The 12,883-nt window shown below is 40.7% G+C and overlaps 1 protein-coding gene across 3 annotated transcripts in view; it reads right to left on the bottom strand.

Moving 5' to 3' along the window:
- The window catches only part of LOC122789915, a 931,531-nt gene that overhangs the window by 218,097 nt on the left and 700,551 nt on the right, over nucleotides 1-12,883 (bottom strand). The window lies entirely within an intron of this gene.

Genomic DNA, 12,883 nt, shown 5'->3' with positions numbered 1-12,883 from the left:
AAGACTCCAACTCCAAACTCTGGGGTAGAGTCGAAGGAGGAACTGCAATGGGGTGTGGACTAATAGTCGTCTGTTGAGACGGACTATGTAGCATCTGGGCTAGTGCCTGTGATTTTAATAATCTACTGACCACTCTCTCTAAATCATGGTCAGAAAGCCTGGATGACCTGGATGATCAGCTCCGATGGCTCCGTTCCGAGAGGAGAGGAGATGCCGGAGCAGAGAGTATCGGTTCCAAGGAAGGGGACCTAGACCTCTTCCTCGAAGGAACCATCGGAGCCGACGAAACCATAGAAGCTGTCGGAGCCGATAACTTTTCGGCACCGACAGAAAGTTTCGATGCATCGGCTCCGGCTGGAGCCGATACAGACATAAAAGTAAGGGTGTCGGAGCCGATCGGCGCCAACACCAAAGCCTGAGCCACATGGTGGTCGGAACCGATCGGAGCCGACACCAAAGTGGCCGAACCAGAATCAGCACCAATAGCCATCGGTGCCGAAGGTTTGTGCAAACCAGAATCGGCTCCAGCCGGAGCCGATCTCGACTCTGAAAGAGTCGGAGCCGAGGCCGCAGGCTTGGACACAGAAGCCTGGGCCTTGGAAGACTTAGAAGTCTTAGATGGAGCCGACTTAGCCGGAGAGCCCTCCGGCTTAAGTAGGCCCCTCAAAATAAGCTTATTTCTCCTTTCCTGCAGGACTCTCTGGCTAAAAGAATGACAAATCGCACAGGAGTCCTGCAGGTGGAGAGGTCCCAGGCAGTATAAGCAAGAAGTGTGACCGTCTGTCAGAGACATCTTCTGACAGCACGAGTCACACTTCTTAAAGCCTGAGACCCTTTCCTTAGACATGGTGTAAAAACACACACACACAACACCTGTCCAAGAAATATTACAATCCCAAAAAAGAGAAAAAACTATTCTCTCACAAACACACACACACCCTAACAAGGGGGGGGGGGGGTGGGATGGGAAAAGGCCTGACTAAAAACTTTAAGGAGAGAGGGAATTTTAGTCAGAAAAGGACTAAAACTAGTCTAAAACTATTAAAATTAAGTTTAAAATTAACTTTAAACTGAAAAAGGGGCAAAAGCAGAAGTGTATAAATCACTTACCAGGAGCTGGCAAAAGGAGGACCTCATCAGCGAAGCGGCAAACGAGATCTGGGTACTTACCGCCTTGAGTCATGGGATATGGGGCTGCCTCGAGCTGGTAAAAGTGACTCTCGAGCTTAGCAAGTGCCGAGTCGGAGCCAAGGATCGGCTCCGAACCCATCAAGCAAGAATGAAGGCGAGATTGACAACTTAACATTTAATTTTTGTCTTGCCACGTTTTATGTCTCCAGTTTTCAGTTAAAGATTTGTGTTCATCTTTTTTGTTGGATTTTAACAGATTTGCCAATCGTCTGTGGTGGTGTCACTGATTTTCTCTTTGGATGCAAATGAAGAATAGTTGCATGAATGCCGAATCATACAACAATTCACTGTACAAACACGTATACAAATCCACGGATCTCGCCATACCCAAAAGAACCAAGACACTCTCCTCCAAAAAAAAAAAAAAAGGCCAATCTGGTGGTCCCCTGCCATAAATAAATTCTACAACAGAAGGAGGAAACTGATGAAGTCCCAAGACTGGAAAAACTCCCTTATCAGCCTCAACAAAAAGTTGAGGTCCATCATCAAATCCTCTAAAGCTAGCTACGAAAACAGAATTACAGCAGATAGTAAAGACAACCACAAGGTCTTCTATAGTTATGTAAAGAATCTCCATGGCAATACCCAGATTTGCTCTGAGCTACTGCACAATGGTACCTCCTATACCAAGCCAACAAATATTGCCAATATACTGGCCGACAGATTCAGTGCCAACTTTACCCCTTCCCCAAAGGACCAATTCACAATACCAGTAGATTGCCAGGCACCCAGTATTACTACTGCACAGGTTAAAACAGCACTGTCCAAGGCCAAGAAAACAGCTTCTGTGAGACTTGACAATATCCCTGGCTGTGTTCTACATGAACTACAGAGTGAACTGGCACCTCACCTGTGTGCCCTGTTCAATCACAGCCTCACCTCAGGCTTTTTCCCTACCAAATGGTGCACTGCTACAGTCATCCCTCTCCACAAAACAGGAGCGACTACAGACCTTGGGAACTATTGCCCCCATTAGCCTGATAAGTCTGATATGCAAAGCTATGGAACGTATCATCATGGACCCAATAAACAAGGATACAGGGAACTTCCAAACTCTGGATCCCACACCGTTTGGTTTTGTGAAGGGTAGATCATGCCTACTTAACTTGGTCGACTTATTTGAGTCAGTCACCAGAGCTGTGGATGAAGGCAAGGTGGCTCATACAGCCTTACCTTGATCTGGCCAAGGCCTTTGATACCATTCCCCACTCAGAATCATAGAAAAACTCACTAAGCTAGGTATCAACCCCTATATCACTAGGTGGGTTGCAAACTGGCTCACAAATAGAACCCACAGCGTGAAAGTAGCCGTCTCCAAGTCAGACTGCCAACCAGTCACAAGTGGAGTCCCACAGGGATCGGTCCTGGGTCCTCTCCTGTTTGGTATCTACTTCTCAGAAGTCCAGGCCAACACAAAGGGACTCTGGCTGACAAAGTTCACCAACGACTGCAAGTTGGGAGCCATTATTAACTCCCCAAGTGATGTTGACATCCTACAGAAAGGCCTCACTGAGACCAACGACTGGTGTCAGAACCATGGCCTTAAGCTCAATGTCAAAACATGTGCCGCCATCCCCTTTGGGGAAAACCCAGTTCCCATGAATTACCACATCGATGGTAGCCCACTGAACACAGAAGGCATTATAAGAGATCTGGGAACACAGGTTGACAGCAACCTCTCTTCTGACCACCACATTGCCACTGTGGTCAGAAAGTCCTTCTAAGTAGCACATTTTATTACTAAGGGCTTTGCATCCAGGAAGAAAGAGGTCATTGTTTCCCTCTACTCTTCCCTCTTTAGACCAATCATCGAGTACAATGCATCATTTGGCATGTACCTCACTAGACACCTGCAACAACTGGAGAGACCGCAAACGTACTTCACAAAGAGGTTCCTAGGCCTTAACCACTTGTCCTATATGGACAGACTCAAAAACTCCAACTATTCTCTGTCTCATATCACATACTTAGAGGCGATCTCTGCTTGACTTACAAAGCCATGTCTGACCCAGGTCGGTTAGAAATGCTACATCTAAAGAAATCCCAATCTCTCCACATCACATGCTTCAGAGACCTCAACCTCATTACCATAATCAACAGAACGTGCTGGATGGATAGGTTCATAACCCAGAGACTGCCCATGCTATGGATTAGACTTCCCATACATGTCAAACAGAGCACCTCACTGGCCCTCTTCAAGAGAAATCTTGATGAGTGGATGGGAAAAAGAAAATTCACCCCGGGGATCACTTTAGTGGCTCTACTCAACAGAGGCACTGGAAACTAAGGTCGGGTGGCATGATGCCAGGGTAATCCTATGGGCTAGGCTTGTAAAGGCTCCAGGGCAATTAGCCTAGTACACACCTATGAACAAATTCATACCTTACCTGACTTGTACATATTATACATTAATTTATAACTTATGAAAATGTGAACTGGAGTTCAACTGTGTATACAGACTATGTTTCACACAGACTGCAGATGACTATATACCAAGTGGTCTACTTGACTGACTACAAGTTGCCTGCCTGGAAAATATATTTATAACTTACAATAGTAAGTAAGAGACGGTGATGTGTATTGTACTGAACTACACTGCATTGTGGCTATGCTGACTATGGCCTGGGCCATGACTGAAATACATTGTCAGAGACTCGCTCGCTCAGTTAGGAAATAACTGACTGAATGTTCACTGTCTTTACATTTTACATAGGAAATGGAAACACATGAAGCAGTAACATGGCAGTGTGACACACAGAACAAAAATCCCAAGTTATATCCTATACGTCAAGTAGGAGACCAAGACAGTCTTTTCAGATTGACTGGAAAAAGGATGATGGAGCATACGAAAGGGCAAACTGGATAACTATTTTGTTAAGATGCTTAGATTAACCAAACTAATCTATAAAAAATCCATATATAGTGCCATAGTAATGACTCAAATGGTTAATCATAAAAAAATGACAGCAACACTAAAGGTCTTAAGAAAATGAAAAACAAGTTAAAATTTAAACAGTGTATTGCTACCATAGTCAGGAAAACATTCTGTAGCCAAGCTGTTCCTAATGGGTATGGATAAGCATTCCAAACAGATCACTAAGTAACTTTCTACTTTACCAATCTCACCAATTATAGAATACAGCACTGCATTCTGTAGCCTCTAAACAAGAAATATGAAACAGTGGACCCATACACATGTCAGAAAAATATATTTTGTAGACAATCTCATTCTAAAGGGCATGTCAATTAACAATAGGAAAAGCATTGTACTATTTTATACCTTCCTCACTCAGCACATTATTACATACAAAATTGCATTCTCCAGTCTTAAAAGTAAGCACCCAAAAGACCTTGAAAAAGTGCAATTCCTTACCAGAAAAAAAACATACAGGTGGAAAACAAGAATTATCCACAAAGGTGTCAGAAATGTCATTGCAATCTGTTTTTTTATAGGTTGCTTAGTGGGACCTCTAGCTGGTGTATAAGGCAATGGCTGATACAATTCTTTCTGAAAGCCAAAGCCTAGAATGCAGAGTAATACAAGCTAACACCAATTTAAGGCTAATTTATCATCATAATAATATATAAATAGGTGATTTTGGCAAAAAAGCTGTATGAGGACCTGTGAATCACAGCAATCAGCCCAGTGGCCAGCCCACACACCTAACATGCACATTATCTCACATCTTCTCTGCTTCACTACCCATCTTGAAACTGAAGAAAACAGCATAAACCTCTATGGCTTTTATCAAACCATTACCTCTCCCACTAGAACCCATAAACCTAGCAATAAACAGAGCACATTAGACTGAATATTAGTTAATAGTAATCCTCTCGCATATAAAACAGATACACTGCCTGATGATATTAGTGACCATGCTCTTACCTTCATAACTAGACAAAAGACCAGTATTTCCAACCAAATTACCCTTAGAATTACCCATAACAAGAAAAAAATAAACCTAGACAGCTACTAAGCTGAGCTCAAAGCTTGCAACTGGTCACCCCTAAAATACTTACCTCTTAACGAAGCGGTGTCATACTTTAACTACAAATTCTTGCAAATTCTTGACCACCATGGCCCCTCTCGTACAGTCAGAATTAGGAACAAACCAGCTCCTTGGCTCTCCAAACAGACCTGGCACAAAATGCTATAGAGAAATAAGATTTGGTCCAAATGGAGATTTACAAAAGACCCTACTGACCATCAAAACTATAAAGAGCTTAGAAATGCTACAAAGAAACTAATAATTCTTGACAAAAAAAACTATTACCATAAACTCCAAAAAAACAAACAGAAAAATCCACAAAAATTCTGGTCAGGTATTAACAGGCTACTCCATCCAAGGCACTCAAAACCCCCTACCCCCTCTAACTTGACTCAGAACTCTCATATCCAAATTGCAGATCCATTTAACAATTTTTTCTCAAACTGTCAAATCATTAGCAAATACCTTATCCCCAACTAGTGCCACTATAGCACACTCATTTGCTAATAAACCCCCTGCATTTAATCTACAACCAGTTCCAACTTCACTAATACGCTTCTTCATAAAATGAAACCTTGTACACTGTCAGCTGTCCTCCTCCCAGTCGAATATCTCCAAATAGCAGCTGGCATAGTAGCCTACTCTATTTCCATCTTAATAAACAGAATTATTACTGAAAGTTCCATCCCTTCCCTCTGGAAAGTCTTCCATATAATTCCACTGCATCAGGGTGGTAACTCAACTGAAGTATCTAACTTCCGACCTACAGCCCTAATCTCTCCTTTAGCAAAAATCATGGAGAAATGTATCCACCGGCAACTACTTGATCATCTTCTCCAAAACAATCTACTGGCTGACTGCCAGCATGGCTTTAGGCCATTCCACAGCACTACAACTGCACTCTTATCCTTCTCTGACTGTATTAATAAAAATCGTAATAACAACTTGCTTTTCTCTGCTCTCTGTTTATACCTCTCTAAAGCTTTTGATATGGTGAATCATCAATTAATGTTAGATAAACTACAACCTCTTTCCTTAAATACTTAGGCACTCAAATGGTTTTTAAGTCCTACCTAGGTAACAAGCAGTCCTCTGAGACAATAACTTATCCACTCAACTCCCAATCACTTTAGGTGTCCCACATGGCTCCATTCTGGGACCTTTCCTCTTTTCTATCTTTATTAATGATCTGAAAACTACCCTTCCACAAACCACCTGCATACAATATGCCGACGACTCCACATTAATCTGTGCCGCAGCCTCTTCGGCTGAACTCCAGTCCAGTACCCAAAAAGTACTTATCTTAGTTGAAAATTGGTTCCATCAACACTGTCTCCTCCTCAACCCAAAAAAACAAAACTATTACTGTTCACTCCAACACAGAAGTCTACCCCTATCAATTTCACAATTGCATCTAGTAACAGCACTGTAATAGCACCCGACACAACCACCAAACTCTTAGGTATAACAATTTACCATAATCTTAACTATGACATTCACATAAACTTAACCATCAAAGCAGTTAATAGAAAACTTGGTTTCCTCTATAGGATTAAACCCTTTCTAACACCCTGTGCCAGAACTACGATTGCACAAACCCATCTAATCTCCACCCTACCCAACGCCTCACCCATTTATACCAACCTATCCAGAATTAATCTAAACCAACTGGCAACCTCCTTTAATATCGCCATTTTTGCCACTGGCTCCCCTTTTCGAACCCACCATTGCCAAAATCTGAAACAGCTAGGATGGCTGGAATATGAAAATCAGGTTCTTCTTCAACAACTTACTATCACTCACAAGGTCCTGTACCATCCCACTAACACCCCTGTACTCTGTAACCTTATTAGTCCTTATAAAAATCTTAAAACTCTACGTTCAGCTAATAGGTTACTAGTAGCCACCCACAAATCCAATAACAAATCTGGTGACTGCCTTTTTACTAACTTTGTTGGAAACACCAGGAATAAGCTTTCAAAGAATGTAACTTCCCTTACAGCTACACCACTTTTCAAGAACCAAGTAAGAGCCTTCCTTAAATCTCAATGGCTATGTACATGTACTAAACCAGACTGATACCCTCTCCTCTTGCTAAACTACCTCTAAACCTACTTCAACAATTATATCCGTTTCATATTTCCTTCTCTATACGTTAATGAAGCATTACAGTTTCTCTAGCTTAATTTCAGCTTTTTCTATTCTTTCCTGAACTACAACATAATACAAACTAGCCCTTCAGACATTACATGTTATCCCAAGAACTGTTACTATTTATGTACATAACAGGTTTGATAGATACTAGCTATTTGCTTCACTTTCTCTCTCTGTCTGATATACTGCTCTAAATCTACTATATCGGTCTTCTATAGTTACTTTAACTGCTCTTAATCTCTCTACACCTATTCCAATATAATTATTTATTTTTCTCTTTCTCCACTCTCACCTACTAACTTAAACTAAATGAATGGTAAAGTGCTTTTTTTTCTTTTTTGCTTTTACATATTAATGTATTTTCGTAATGTCTCTCATTAAGTAGGTGCATACTATCTTTATTTCACTTTGTATAATCCTGTTTGGAGCTTTTCTCCCTGGGCCTCTACTGAAAATGGACATATATCCAGATAGACTAGCCTGGTCAACAAATGTAAAATAAAAAAATAAATAAACAGCAGAAACTACACTAGCAAGCACTTCTTCTCTAGTTCCAAGACAAGAGACTCCAGCATAAATTCACTCTTGATCACCTTGGTGGGCATGGTGAAGCCAAGAATATTTCTGAACATATTGACTAAGGCACACCACTGTCCTTTCCTGAATACCAAGGAGGCCTTTGACAACTTTGCAAATGACTACATATGGTGAACATTATAATCTTTTTGATTTTCCTGATGTTTTATAAGGGGCAGCACCAGTCATGTACACGATGATGAATGCTTATGTTTCATATTTTGCCAAAGGAGAAGACAAGGTTCTCTCCATCTACATTTGTCATAATTTAACCTTTGAATCATTGACTCAAATCATCTTACAGTGCCTGTCATAGGTGTTGGGTGAAAAGCCTGAATAAGCAATCATCCATATGCAAATTAATATTAACATTCATAAATCCTACAGCAATAAAAACAACAAAGTCACCAAACAAACAGCTTTTACCTCTGCTGAAAAAATACAATCCAAATGAAAATCCAAGCAGCAAAGGTATGGCTCCAGTATAAGCAGTCACTAATTCCAGAAGGTATGTAGTTCCAAAGAATAAAAGGCAGAGAAGGTAGTCTTAGAGATCAGCTTTAATGACACTAGCACTTTCACATACAGCTTCATCAGGTGTTTAACATTTGCTGACATAAACCACCTATATATACCCATTCAAAACATCATGTGATCAAAAAGCAATTCAAATTTAAAGTAGCAACACATTTAAAATATGTGAATACCACAGTAATACTATGCAGCCAGTTAAAAATACAAATATAAAAACATAGTACATATCACTTGCGTAAAGGTCTCTTATGTAATATAGGTCTTATAGGGACGTGGTCATTAAGACCATGACCATGATTCGCCCTAAGTCTGACTATCCAAGTAGCCTCCAACTCTTCCGTTCTGGACCTAATATCCCCACGTCTCACATTATCATATGTCCTATCTAAAACAAAAAATTTAAAAGTATGTAATTCATTTGTATTCACTACATGTTTAGTGTTAAGAGAAAAAGTTTTAAAACATACTATTATTTGTCTCTTTCTCCCATCTAGCAAAATGAATATGCTATTTGCTGAAGTGATGGTAAGAAAAGGTCATTGAACCATGTTTACTAAAGATGGGCTTTACCTATGATAGATGTAGTTTGCTTATGAACTTGAATAACATCTGTTTTCTATACTTCTGAATAAGAGTTAATTTACTGAGGCAAGCTCTGGAAAATTCCAGCTACCACTGTTGAACTAAGTATGCTGTACCTTTTTGAATGTTCTGCACTGATTGTGGTTTTGAGGTAAACGTTCTACACTAACTGTGGTTTTGAGGTAAACATTCTACACTAGCTGCGGTTTTGAGGTAAAGCATTCTTTTCTGAGGTAAATTGTGATCCTAGATGTTTTTCATAGCCAACTGTCAGAAATGTAACAAAAGCTATTTTGGCTAGTAACAGGAAAGTATAAAAGTTGATGTCAGTAAACAGGCTGATCAGATTGAGATCATCTTGGCCAACATGCTGCTGTAATCTGGTTAGCTGCAAATAAAGAAGTTTTTCATCACCTGAGGCAGATGTGACTCGCTTGAATTTTTTCTTCTGACATTTTGGTCCTTCGAGCCGGAAACCTCTACGAAGATACGGATCAGACCGACAGAGAGACCGAAAAACCTGCGCAGGTGAGGGTTTCTCATCTTAAGATTCCCTCGACGGAAAGCCCTTCGACTGATTTGTCGTTGGAAAGAGGCCGGACGCTCTCTGATCCCCATCTGAGGGACAGTTTCCGAACCAAAAGGGGAAACGGAGTCTCATCTGGTTCAGGTAGGATGAAAAACAATTTTCTTTTAATTTAATCTAACCTTGTCGACAGGGGTTTTTTATTTTTAGTTAAGGGTGGGTAGGAATAATTGTTAAGATTATTTTGTTAGGATTACTTGTTATTTTTGTTAAGATTACCTGTTATTTTGCTAGGATCCCAGTTAAGTTAGCCCCATTTTGTAATAAGCCCTGTAAAACTAATTTTGATGCAGTCCTAAAATATACAGTCCTAAAATAAGAAATCTACGAAAACATGGGTTCAAGTTGCTGCAAGTGTGAGAGTGATGCCTGTTTGAATGTTGATGCTGAGTATGTGAGAGGTTTGGGCAAAAATAATGTTAAATTTTTGAAGAAGTGGAAGTTGAAATATGATTTTGATGGTACACTGAATAAGAATGCCTGTGCAAAATTGGTTAGAGATTTGAAAAGAAATGCAGGAACTAAAACTAAAAAGCAGAGACAATTGGGATTTCCCCAAGCACAAAAATGGTTAGAAGAAGCAAATAAACGAGCTATAAAAGAAAAACAGTGTCAGGAAAAAGAGAAAATAAATCAAAAGGGATCACTGGTGCCAAGTGGAAAAGTAGCTTTATTTTTAGATAAGGAGAATGAGCATACAGTTTGTGCAGTACAAAGGCAGGCAACTGCCCCACCGTATGGTGAAATTGCTGCTGCCATACCGGGAAAACCTCCTCAATATCAGTCTGAAGATGTGGGATCTGTACAGCAGGGTGGGTTATTAGCTGCTCAAGGAAATGTTGTGACCCCTCCAATGTACCCACAAATTCCCATAGTACCTAAAGTTGCTTTGCAACAGGTAGACCAACCTATGCAGTTAAGGTCAGGACCAGCAGGGCAAGGACGTTGGGCTATTAAACTTTCTGACCATTCAGAAGCTCTTCCCTTAATACAAGTTGCAAACCCACAAGCAGGAGATGTTGGACAAGAACCAACTATTTTAGTTTATCGTCCCTGGGCTAGAGAGGATATAAGACGAGCTACAGATGGTATTCCTCATCCCAAGGTTAATTTTCAAAAGTTTTCTGAGGACATAGTTGGTATGCGTTTAGGTTATCATCTAAATGGTTTAGAAGTAGAACAAGTAGTGCGACAAATCTTAGGTCCAGATTGGCACTTAGTTTGTGGTACTTGGACATGTAAGGCAGATGACGGCACTACATTAAAGCATAATTCTGGGGTGTTAGACACACAAGTCACTGATCTGTTAAAGAGAATTTCTGATAAGTGGCGTCCAAGAGCAGATTGGACAGTAATAAATCAGTGCATCCAAAATGATGATGAATCTGTGGATCATTATATTGTAAGACTGACAGAAGTGTTCAATAACCATTGTGGAATGATGATTCCGCAGGATTAGACTAATGAACCGTATGAACAGCAAATGAAAAATGCTTTTCTTAAAGGTTGTAAGGCTCCGATAAGTAGTTTTATTACTAAGCACATGGTAGATCACAGAACATGTAGACTGCAACCTTTGTTTGAATATGCACGGCATGCTGAGCGACATTTTAATCTAAAAAAGAAAAAGAAAGTACAAGTGTTAGCAGTAGGGGATGATGGTGGGATATTCCTAGTACAGGACCAAAGGGGGCAAGGGCGCCGTGGTGGCATAAAAAAACGTGGGGGCCCGCAATGGGACACGTTAAATGAACTGGGTAGACATTCAGCCTATAGGGAAAGGTTAAAACGTGGAGAATGTTTCAAATGCGGTAGACGTGGGCATTTCGCTGCCGAATGTGAAGAGTGGCAACATCCCCCACAGCTTACGAACAAAGGCTCCGCATGACTATATGATAGTAAAGAAAGGCGCCATCTTCATTATGGGGATAATGAAGAGGCAGACACTCTCTACGATGAATGTCAGAACACTCTAATGGAAGGGCGGGATTGTGACTGTGAAGTCATAAACCTGGCAAATTTGGGTATTGCTATGCATCTAGATCAGAAACCCATGATAAGAGTTTTTGGTTGAGGGACAAAAAGTGGAGTTTTTATGTGATTCAGGTGCATCGTGTACACTTTTGGGTCCAGCAGTTCTGCCTCCGAACTGCGAAACAGATGAGTTTGTCCTTGTAAAAGCGGCAAATGGGAAAATTTATAAGGAACCACTGTCTCATCCTCTACTGTTCACAGATCCGCAAACAAACCAAACTGTTAGGTGTAGGGTAATTATATCAAAAGTTTGTCCAGTTAATTTGCTAGGAAGAGATTTGATGCATGTGTTTGGAATAGCGGCAATTCCCACACCTAAAGGTATTGAGGCAAAAAGGTTAGCGGATGGCTTAGTAGTACAGGGAGTACAAGACTTGTTTTACTGGTATACCCTAGACTTGAGCTCAGACAGCCCGGGGAGGGTTGATACAGAGTTGATCAATCTAGCTCTAAGTAAATCTAGGAGTGGGTCACCGCAGGTTGCAGCGCACTTACATTGTACAATGTTCTATAAGGCCCCTGGTCCAGATAAAGAATTTGAAAAAGAATTCTTTAAGCACAAGTGTGCAAGGATAATTTTGAATGATATGTTTTGGGATACGCAAGGTAATACAGTAGTAACCTGTACTTTGACTAAGGAAATGAGTTCTTTATATCGCTCAAGTTATAGCCCACATATCTCAGTTACTAAAGCAGTGGGGACACAGTGGGTAGATTTGGCGAAAAAGGTAACGATTTGGAACACAATGTCTGAAAGTCGGTTGAAAGATCAACAGATCCAGGTACAAAGATTAAATTGGGTGACTTGGGCACGACCAAGTGTGCACCTCAGGGATGACAAAACAGAAATGGCATGACAAATCCTCCTAACTCAAGAGGAAGATAGTGCATTAAGTGCCTTGCCTGTAGATTTATGGTCAAAAGGTAAAGGAGATGTAGGATTAATGAAAACAGCAGGTGAAGTTTGTATAACTGCAAAGTCAGGTTTTAGACCTCGTAAGCACCAATATCCACTAAGTAAGCAAGCAGAGGAGGGAATTAAACCAGTTATTGAACAGCTAAAACAGGTAGGAATTCTTGTTGAATGCCCAGATTCACCCTGCAATACTCCGTTGTTTCCTGTAAAGAAACCGGATGGGTCATGGAGGTTGGTTCAGGATTTACGAGCAGTTAATTCAGCTGTGATCCCAAGAGCACCGGTGGTCCCTGACCCCTATACATTACTTAATGATTTACT

This window comes from Protopterus annectens, chromosome 15.part0 (genome assembly GCF_019279795.1).
Source record: "Protopterus annectens isolate FY-2018-M chromosome 15.part0, PAN1.0, whole genome shotgun sequence".
In the NCBI taxonomy this organism is placed as follows: domain Eukaryota; kingdom Metazoa; phylum Chordata; order Ceratodontiformes; family Protopteridae; genus Protopterus; species Protopterus annectens.
This window is presented reverse-complemented; position numbering and strand designations above follow the sequence as displayed.